The sequence below is a fragment of the Zingiber officinale genome, chromosome 3A (assembly GCF_018446385.1).
Source record: "Zingiber officinale cultivar Zhangliang chromosome 3A, Zo_v1.1, whole genome shotgun sequence".
NCBI lineage: Eukaryota > Viridiplantae > Streptophyta > Magnoliopsida > Zingiberales > Zingiberaceae > Zingiber > Zingiber officinale.
Window position 1 is genome coordinate 76,165,439 of NC_055990.1, and position 10,410 is coordinate 76,175,848.

At 37.5% G+C, this 10,410-nt stretch overlaps 1 long non-coding RNA gene across 1 annotated transcript; it reads left to right on the top strand.

Moving 5' to 3' along the window:
• The first annotated feature begins 301 nt into the window (after positions 1-301).
• LOC122053845 lies at positions 302-1,496 on the top strand. The gene is made up of 4 exons (XR_006132397.1): positions 302-328; positions 710-775; positions 1,006-1,123; positions 1,466-1,496. It is a non-coding gene; the product is annotated as an uncharacterized LOC122053845 (long non-coding RNA).
• The last annotated feature ends 8,914 nt before the right edge of the window (positions 1,497-10,410 follow it).

The following is a 10,410-nucleotide window of genomic DNA, read 5'->3' on the forward strand; positions in this document are numbered from 1 at the left end:
GCCCATTTTCTAACAAAGAGAGTCAACAAGTTTCAGTCAAAATAGGCTAATTTTTCCATGCCTGGAGAAGGCAGTAGAATCTTTGATGTCCAAGTAAGTTTGATCTGCTTTCCATCATAAAATTAGCATGTGACCTCTTCTATACTCCTTTTGTTGTTTAGTTAGTATTAAGATAAGAAGTTCTGATTTTAAATCATTAATTAGTATTAGGATGGCGCCGAAGCCGCTGGACTACAAGTTGCTGAATGAGAATGTGAAGAAAGTTGCATATGTTGTCAAAGGGGAGCTTTACCTGCGGGCTTTGGAGTTGCAGAAGGAGGGGAAGAAGGTTATGATGCTTTCTCATACACAATTTCCGTTGATTGTGCCACAACATGATTTGAGTTAAATAGAATAAATTTTATTGAAAGAGACTCTTATTTCGATTCCTGAAAGATCTGACTTTGATTGTTTTTTTTCCATTCTTGTTATCTGGTTGAAGATATCTTCTTGGGTTATTTAGCACTGTATATGTTTGCTTTATTGCTTGTATCAAGATATGAAGTGCACATATGCCTTTGATTCTTTTTATTGTTAGCTTGTTGGGATGCCACTTGTGAGATTAAAATTTGAGGTTATAATACTGCACTCCCCTTGCAATTTATTCTTAAGAAACAAGATACAAGTTGGACTTACTTTCCATGAGATTGGTTTTTTTTGTTGTTTGCAGATTATTTTCACAAATGTCGGGAACCCTCATGCTCTCGGATAGAAGCCATTAACATTTCCCCGTCAGGTTTCCATTTTCTCTTTATTCTTTCTTAAAAACTACTTGTATCAAAGTGTTGATCATTCTTCTCTATTGCTTGACTTAAGGAACTCAGTGAGAAAAAATCATCTTCACAAGTCAAAAATTCCTTGTACATGGAGCAATTTCTCCTTCTTTATGCTCCCTGAGATAAAGAGACATTTTCCATTAGATTTCTCTTTTTAATGGTGTAATTTTTTACTTATACTATTCTCCAGGTGGTAGCATTGTGCCAAGCTCCATTTCTATTGGATGACCCTAATGTCGGGCTTTTATTCCCAGCAGATGTCATTGCAAGAGCTAAACATTATCTTTCATTGAATTCGGGTGGTTTAGGTATTCACATATTCCTACAATTTTCAACTCGCAGTCTGCTTAAACCTTTTCCTTTTTGATGCAGTCTGTTTCTCAAGCTAAACTGCTTTGCAACTTGTTTCCTCTTGTTAACGGTGATCTGGAAAAGAAATGTATTCTGTACTTGTTTGTGCATTTGTAACCCAAGCAATTTTTATGTTGGCCTTTTCATAACATTTGTGTCATATTCCAGTTTTTAGTTGTATCTTTATATGTAACAAACCCAAAACATCATCTGCAGGCCTTGTTATTTTTTTCATGTTGATGAGTAAATATTGTTTTAGTCATTCTGATAAGAATCTCAACTTTCTTTCGAGCAATCAGGTGCATATAGTGATTCTCGAGGACTTCCTAGAATTAGGAAAGAATTTGTAGAGTTCATTGAAAAATCTATGCATGAGTTGGACTTTTTTATTTCTTCTTCTAACTCTTGACATTTTATATGGTCGATAAGTCATTTGCAAGGGATGTTCAATCGAACTATCAGATTATTAGAAGCAGGTATCGAGCCAGTGTAAGTCCATTTGCATGTCTAAATATCATTTTGTTTATCATTAAGCCACCATATTTTATTATCATCTTTTTTATGCCAGATATGTATTTGACGGTCAACCTCTAGAGCTGAAGAAACAAGAACTTGCCAAAAGGATAATCTTTACAGTTTTGTCATTGTCCCCCTCCTTTTTTTTGTTGCAAGATAATGATAATCTTTAAGCTTATTTTATTCTTTAGATATTTAAAGAAGAAAGATGCAACTAACGATCTGAACACAACAATTGAGGTCATTGCTTGTGCATAACAAGTACCTTTATTGGGACTCTTTAGTGTGCTAGAATTTCTTTTGCTGTCTTGGTTACATTTGTTGTTTGCAGACTGGTGATTTAGAGGGAATTGAAAAGTACAGCAAAAGAACTGTCAAGGTAATCTTTGATATTGCTATTTTATTGGAAATTACCATGAGGATCTTATTGATTATGATGCAATCAACATAAAGTTAGCATGCTGATTATCTGTTTTCTTCATATGTAACATAGAGTTTCTTTAAATATATTTTGAACTTTCAAATTACTTTCTTGAAGAATTTGATTCCAGTAGATGGCTGTAGAGTTTTTTCACAGGTAACCAAGCAACATAATGAAGATTGTAAACGTCTCTTAAGACTAATGGGTGTGCCTACTATTGACGTAAACTAGTCCACTTTCACTTATTGAATTCTTTATCCTTGCTACAAGAATTTGAACTAACAATGACACAATTTTACTTTCTCTTGCAAACATTTCCTAAAGTTGCATGCAATTGCTTAATATACAAGTATTGTATCTCTAGTTTTAGAAGCTAAACTCATCTTTCTGATCTAAAGGCACCCTGTGAAGTAGAAGCTCAATCCGCAGCTCTTTTCAAAAGTGACAAGGTAAAATGATGCAATGTAACACATTCTATTTTACTTTTTTAACTTTAATATCCTAAACGTATTTATTTGTTATCAATCTCTAGGTGTTTGCGGTTGCCTCAGAAAACATGGATACTTTAACTTTTGTGGTACCAAGGTTTCTCCATCATTTAATGGATCCTAGTTCCAAAAAAATCTCTGTGATGGAATTTGACGTTTCAAAGGTATATTTATTCTGCTTATTATTAATTGAATTACTATATTTATTCTCATCCTTATTTTTCAGGTTCTTGAAGAGCTAAGACTCACTATGGATCAATTCATTGATTTGTGTATTCCTCTGGATGTGATTATTGTGATAACATTAAAGGTAAACTTTCTTATGAGATATTGTACATTCAACAAGTTTAACATACAAGGCTAGTACTCTACTGCTTACTGTTTATGAAATTTGATAACTAATGTTCATTCAAATCTCTAGTATGATAATGCTTGTGTGGTTGAATATGGTGTCAGTGCTACAACTGTTCCATGTCTATGTTACTTGGACTTGATATAGTTCAACATGAGTATGATCACAATCTCTGACATGGCTATTTTTACAAATTGTATATGTGTTCAATAGGATTAGTGATTGTTCACTCTTAGTGTCACTGTTTGAGTGTCATTATCCAAGTATCTATATCCAACGCAGATTTGGGCAGTTATGTCATGCTTTGGAAATTTCCATTTTTTTTTAAATGTTTGGTTGAAGGAAAAAAAACTCTGTTTCTACATTTGATGTTCCATGAAATAAATTATACACATACCTTTGCCCAATACCTCATTTTAACATTTGATGTTACATGACGCTTATTTAGTTGTTTCTGCATTATGCAAGGACTGACGGTTAAATTATATTTTGTGAATACCAGAGTTCTTTTCCTTTCAGACACAGCCTTGATATTCCTCTTCCAATGTGTTACTCATGAATGCAACTGATTAAAATAGGATTTATTATTATTATTATTAGAACCATATTTCGATAAGGCTCCTTGAGTCACATGGAGTACATTAGTTGGAAGAGTTTCTCCATTTCTTCTAGCAGTGGCTAACAGTTCTGCAACATGTACAAATAGATACTCAAAGATTATGTTCAAGGGTAGTCATAAGTTTGAGTCAATGTAAAACTTGATGAAGTTGCAAAAAATCCTCTTTAAACCAGTCATTAGTTGAAAACGTAAGAGAAGGAGGAAAATTTGCAATTGTCTATTTTTTTCCCTAACTGGATAAAAGTAGTTTTTTAGTTGCTCTTATTCTTTGGTAGTCATATTTATAGTAATTTTGACTATAACCACCTCAAACATGCAACTTCGAGTATAAAATGGTCTGTTTCCTTGTATTGCTTATTTTCCAAGAATTCATGTTGTCATGTAGACTATAATCTGGAATTATGGAATTTTATAAGTTTTGTTGAATTTTTCTTTTGCAGGTCGGGCAATTCGTGAGGCTTGAATTTTTTTGATGCAAGAAGTGAGCTTTGTTAGCATGTAGCTTGCCTTGCTAATTTGTAAATTAAAAGCGTGCCATATGGAGAACAACAAATGGAAAACATGTGATTTAATGTATATGGAGAACAGTAATGGAAAACATATGTATTTTGATGAGTAACAACTCATTTTGTATATTTTTGTATATGTGTGGCTACAAGATGAATTATATATGGATGTTTATTTTGGATTTAATGTAGTAAATATTTAGTTTTGTATTGGTGGTTTGCTTATAGTAAAATAAGATTGGTTGTTTGGTATTAATGAACATTAAAGACAACAGTTAAAAATGTTGTAAAAACTATGTAAACCACAGCGATTTTTTTTTGAAAAAGTGATAAAAGACAACGGTTTTATCCGTTATAAAATATATTAAAAATGTTGTAAAAAAATGCAAAACGAGTAAATATTATCTACCACAACAGTTTATATCTGTTGTAAAAAGAGTCTACTACAACGGTTTATTTCTATTGTTGAAATTAGCTACCACAACGGTTTTAAACCGTTGTCGTATCCTTCGTAGCTAAATTTTGAGCATATATACAACAACGGATAAAAATCGTTGTCAAATGTCTACAAAGACAACAGATTCAAAACTGTTGTCGTAGGGCAATACATTCTACAACACCCTCAGTTACAACGGTTTTTTGACCCTATGACAACGGATAATATCCGTTGTCGTTTGCAGTTTTTGTTGTAGTGAAAGATCTTTATGCCTAGAATACAGGTTGCTTCCCCTAAGTCCTTCATTAAGAAACAATTCCCCAACCAAATCTTTACAAACTGCAGCAAAGGGATGTTATTTCCAATGAGTAATATGTCATCCACATACGATACAAGGAAGATAACTATGTTCTCAACAACCTTCTTGTAGACACAGGGTTTATCTTCATTCTTGATGAAACCAAACTGTTTGATCGCATCATTGAATAGAAGATTCTAGCTCCGAGAAGCTTGCTTTAGTCCATAAATGGACTTATGCAGATTGCATACTCTGCCAGTATGCAGTGGATCTACAAAACCCTCAGGTTGTGTCATGCACACATCCTCGAGAAAGTTTCCATTCAGAAACATAGTTTTGACATTCATCTGCCAGATCTCATAATCGTGGTATGCTGCAATAGCAAGCATGATCCGAATGGACTTAAACATCGCTACTGGAGAAAAGGTTTCATCATAGTCAATACCATGAATTTGCTTGAAACCTTTAGCTACCAAACGACCCTTATAGGTATGCAAATGTCCATCCATGTCAGTCTTTCTCTTAAAGACCCACTTACACCCAATGGGTTTGACGCCTTCAGGTGGATCAACCAAAGTCCAGACTTGGTTGGTGTACATGGATTCCATCTCAGATCTCATGGCCTCTAGCTATTTCTCAGAATCTGGTCTCATCACAGCTTCCTGATAGGTGGTAGGCTCATTCTCAACGAGCATAACGTCATCATGGTCAAGCAAGAGAAATGAGTATCTCTCAGGCTGACGACGTACCCTGTCAGACCTGCGAAGAGGTAGGTCTACTTGAACTGGTTGTAGTTCCTCAACTCCTTGAGCAACAATCTCATCATCCACAACATTTTGTGGTTCCAGTTCAACTTCCATTAAGGTTTCAGTGCTATGGTCCATATCTTGAACTTCTTTAAGATCGAACATCCTCCCACTAGTTTTTCTAGAAACAAAGTCCTTTTCTAGAAATACCCCAGTCTTAGCCACAAACACTTTGTGTTGACTGGGAATGTAGAAGTAATATCTCTTCGTTTCCTTGGGATATCCTATAAAATAGCACTTATCTGAATTGAGTCCCAGTTTGTCCGAGACTTGACGTCGAACGTAAGCCTCACAACCCCAAATCCTCATAAAAGATATCTGGGCATCTCTCCCAGTCCATATCCTATATGGTGTCTTTATCACAGCTTTGGAAGGAACACGGTTAAGTGTGGAGGCTGCTGTGTCTAGAGCATATCCCCAAAAGGATATAGGAAGATCTGTGTGACTCATCATAGATCGTACCATATCTAATAGGGTACGATTCCTCTTTTCGGATACACCATTCCACTGTGGTGTTCCAGGAGGAGTGAGTTGGGATAGAATCTCACACTCAGCTAGATAGTCACGAAACTCATGGCTAAGGTATTCTCCACCTCGATCTGATCGAAGTATTTTAATACTCTTTCCTAGCTGGTTTTGTACTTCATTCTTAAATTCCTTGAACTTTTCAAAGGACTATGACTTATGTGTCATCAGATACACATAACCAGATCTACTGAAGTCATCAGTAAATGTAATGAAGTACCTATTACCACCTCTGGCAATGACATTGAAAGGGCCACATACATCACTATGTATAAGTCCTAATAAGTCAGTTGCTCTTTCGCTGTGTCCACTAAAGGGAATCTTGGTCATCTTGCCCAGTAGGCATGACTCGCATGTCTCATATTATTTAAAATCAAATGAGTCCAGCAAACCATCTTTATGGAGCTGAGATAAGCGATTCTCATTTATATGACCTAAGAGACAATGCCAGAGATAGGTTCGGTTCATTTCATTTGACTTGAATCTTTTGGTACTTATGTTATAGATGGGGTTCTCTAAGTCTAGAATGTAGAGTCTGTTCATCAGAGGTGCACCACAATAGAACATATCGTTTAAATAAACGGAACAACATTTGTTCTTTATTATAAATGAAAAGCCTTTCTTGTCTAAACAATATACTGAAATGATGTTCTTTGTGAGAGCAAACACATAACAACATTCATCTAATTCTAGTGCAAGCCTAGAGGGCAGAGATAGATAGTAAGTTTCTACAGCAACAGCAGCAACCCTTGCTCTATTGCCTACTTGTAGGTCCACCTCGCCCTTCGTCAATGTCCTGCTATTTCTCAGCGCCTGCACATTAGTACAAATGTGAGAAACACATCCGGTATCTAATACCCATGATGAAGAAATAGAGAGATTGATTTCTATAACATATATACCTGAAGTAGAAACCTCATTTCTCTTCTTCTTAAGATCTTCCAGGTATACTTTGCAGTTCCTCTTCCAATGTCCGGTCTGACCGTAGTGGAAGCAGGTAGCATCCTTGGCAACCCCTCCTTTAGGTTTCATTACCTTGCCTTTGCCCTTGGCTTGGGACTTTCCCTTGCTTTTAGGCTTGCCCTTGCCTTAATGCTTTTGCACCATCAAAATGGAGTTGGGCTTTACCTTCTTAAGGTTGAGCTCAGCAGGTCTCAACATGCTTAGTAGCTCAGGCAAAGGCTTATCAATTTCGTTCATGTTATAATTCATGACAAATTGACTGTAACTATCTGGCAAGGATTGCAAGATCAAGTCAGTGGCCAGTTCTTGGCTAAGTGGGAATCCCAACCTTTGTAGGTTCTCTATGTACCCAATTATCTTGAGTACATATGGACCTACGGGAGTCCCATCTTGCATCTTGCACTGAAACAGTGCCTTAAAGATCTTGAATCTCTCGTGTCTTGCTTGTCCTTGATATAGTTGACGAAGATGTTCAACCATATCATAAGCAGTCATCAACTCATATTACTTCTGAAGCTCAGATTTCATGGTTGCAAGTATGAGGCATGATACATCTAATACATCATCCTGATGCTTCTTATAAGCATCTTGGTTAGCTCGCGTGGCAGTGGCAGGAGGTGCCTCCGGAATGGGCTGCTCCAGGACGTATAGTTTTCTATCTTGTGTGAGAATGATTCTCATATTCCTGTACCAGTCCAGGAAATTAGCTCCATTGAGCTTGTCCTTGTCAAGGACAGAACGCAGGGAGAAAGTGTTCATGTTTGTCGACATGGCAATCTACAACATAAATAAAGCAGAGAGTGAATATCATATTCACTGATCATTTAATTAGGCCTTTAACTAAATGATGCTCCCATTGAATTATAGGAATTTTGTAGAATCAAGTCATGGATGTGGTCAAACCACACTACTAGATTCATACCTATTAGCTATAATTCTCGTGGGAGAAGATCCACATCATACTACGCCTTGAGTTAGCTTTGGCTAAATCGCCCAAGACTTAGTATGATCGGTAGATAACTAATTATCAATTATATCTCTATGCAACTCTTGTTTATCCAACCGTTGGAAAATACCTATAGTTTTACCCGATTCAATTGAGTTAACTAGTTATACTCAATCTAATTGAGTTTGTACTCACCCAAGCTTTGATAGGCGGGACCAAGATTGTCCCTCCGCACCCTACCAAGATAATATGTGTTGCTCTGCTTTGGCAGATTCAACAACAACAAATGATCGAGGTAGTGATGGGTATCAAAACTTGCTAGGCATTTCGAGTTGACTTGATTAAGATCGAATCTAATCATGAATGTGTATCGTATACGCATTAAGGCACTAATTTCCCTACATTAGCATGCATCACATACACACAAGCAATCATATATACTGATTAATTAATTGTGATGAGGTCATGGCCCTACTATGATCTTCTCAAGCCAATGAGAAGATTGGACGGTCAACCTAGGGTCAACGGCTTCTTCAAGCGTCTCCTTTTGACCGCCATGTGTTGAAATCACTTTCCTCATAGCTCCTTCTTGAGTGGACCTTCCACCTCTTCATTTTGTACATTACAAATATGAAACTCGAGTAACATTCGAGTCTAAAATCTATTTACAATAGGAACATAAGAAGGGAGGCATGACGCGCAGGTCGCATATCATATACAACACGCACAATAAAAAAAATGGTGCGCAAGCCATATTATGAATTACAACACAATTTTATCCAATCAAATTGGGTTTTTGGGCCATGATCATCACAATATCATACATAATTCTAAATTATGTATTTTACATAAATTTCTATAATTTTACTACTGTTTTTATCAATTTTATGAGTCACAACTTCCCGGCGGTCCCGATTAGCGATTTTTGGATGCGATCGCGAGACAATGCCCCTTTCGGGGTTAGGGGCAGCGCCCCTTCTCGCGAAATGAATATCGCGAGTGTCCCAAACTAATCTAAAAGCACCTTAAGTCACTGTCCCAAAACAAAAATAATTTTGTTTGGGCGAGATCTTACCGTTTCGGAAGGTTTTTCTTGATAGTCGAAGCCTACAAGTGTCCAAGCACTTGTTGCTTCGCCTCTACAAGAAAAATACTCACAAAATCCATAAAAATAGAAAATTTACATAAACTTACAGATCTGAAACTTTTCATAATAAAAAAAAAAACAAAACATGTACACGCTTCGCACGTGGCTCTGATACCACTGTTAGCAATTCGAGCCGTAAAAATCGCTTTTTGCATTGCGGAAACCCCAAAGCTAGCCACAGATCCGTGCGAAGATAAATAAAATTGTACATGTACATGTTTGTCTACACTAGATCTACCTTAGATCTACATGAAAAGAAGTATACCCTTGTAGTGATGCCCTTCGCTTATCCCGCTCGTCCAAACGGTTGCCGGATCTCGTAGAGTGTCAAGTGTACACTCCTCTACACCTATCCACATGGACTAAAGGTGGAGAGAACAACTTAGAGTGTGCTAGTACCCTTGATAAGTCTCGGTAATGGAGGAGAGGTAGAGAAGAGATGAGAGGAAGAAGAAGAAGAGAGAATCAATGAGCACACAATTGCACTTGTTGGATCGAGACGCGCTAGAGGGGGGTGAATAGTGCTCGTGGCTTTCACAAACGATTTCGTAAAACATGAGTAATAACGCAGCGGAAATAGTAAAATGCACAAGCACACAGAAGACACGAGAATTTACTTCGTTCGGAGCTTATCTCAACTCCTACTCGAAGGCCCGCGGTAGTTGACCGCTCTCGGTGGGCAACAACTATAGTATCACAAGAAGAATTACAGTTGTGAAGTACAATTGAAGTGAAAGCAACAATAAGACTGATTATACCGACGACAAGAACAGTGTCTCGGAGTTTTGGGTCGTCGGGATCTTGTAGCAGCACTTCTGGGCGTCTTTTGGAGCAGCACGTTGAAGAAAGAAGGCTTGGAAATCATTGTGTGTAGCTGCTGATCGAAACACCCTTTTAAACAGTGCTCAAGGCGCCTTGAAATCTCTCCGAGGCACCTCAAACTCAGCGAGTTAGCCGCACGGATCAGCGCAGACTCCTTCTGCGCTTATCCTCCTCAAGGCGCCTTCAAGCCAGTCCAAGGCGCCTTGAACCCCAGCTCCAAGACTCCTTCAAGCCCTTCTGAGGTGCCTCCAGCATTTCTAGACAGCTTCGGCTAGCACCCGAGGCACCTCCAAGCTCCATGGAGGCGCCTCGGACACTGTTTATCTGAGGCTGACTTCTAAATTTTGGCCCTGCAAAACATGTTAGTCCACAAATACAAAACACATCCTGCAAAACCAA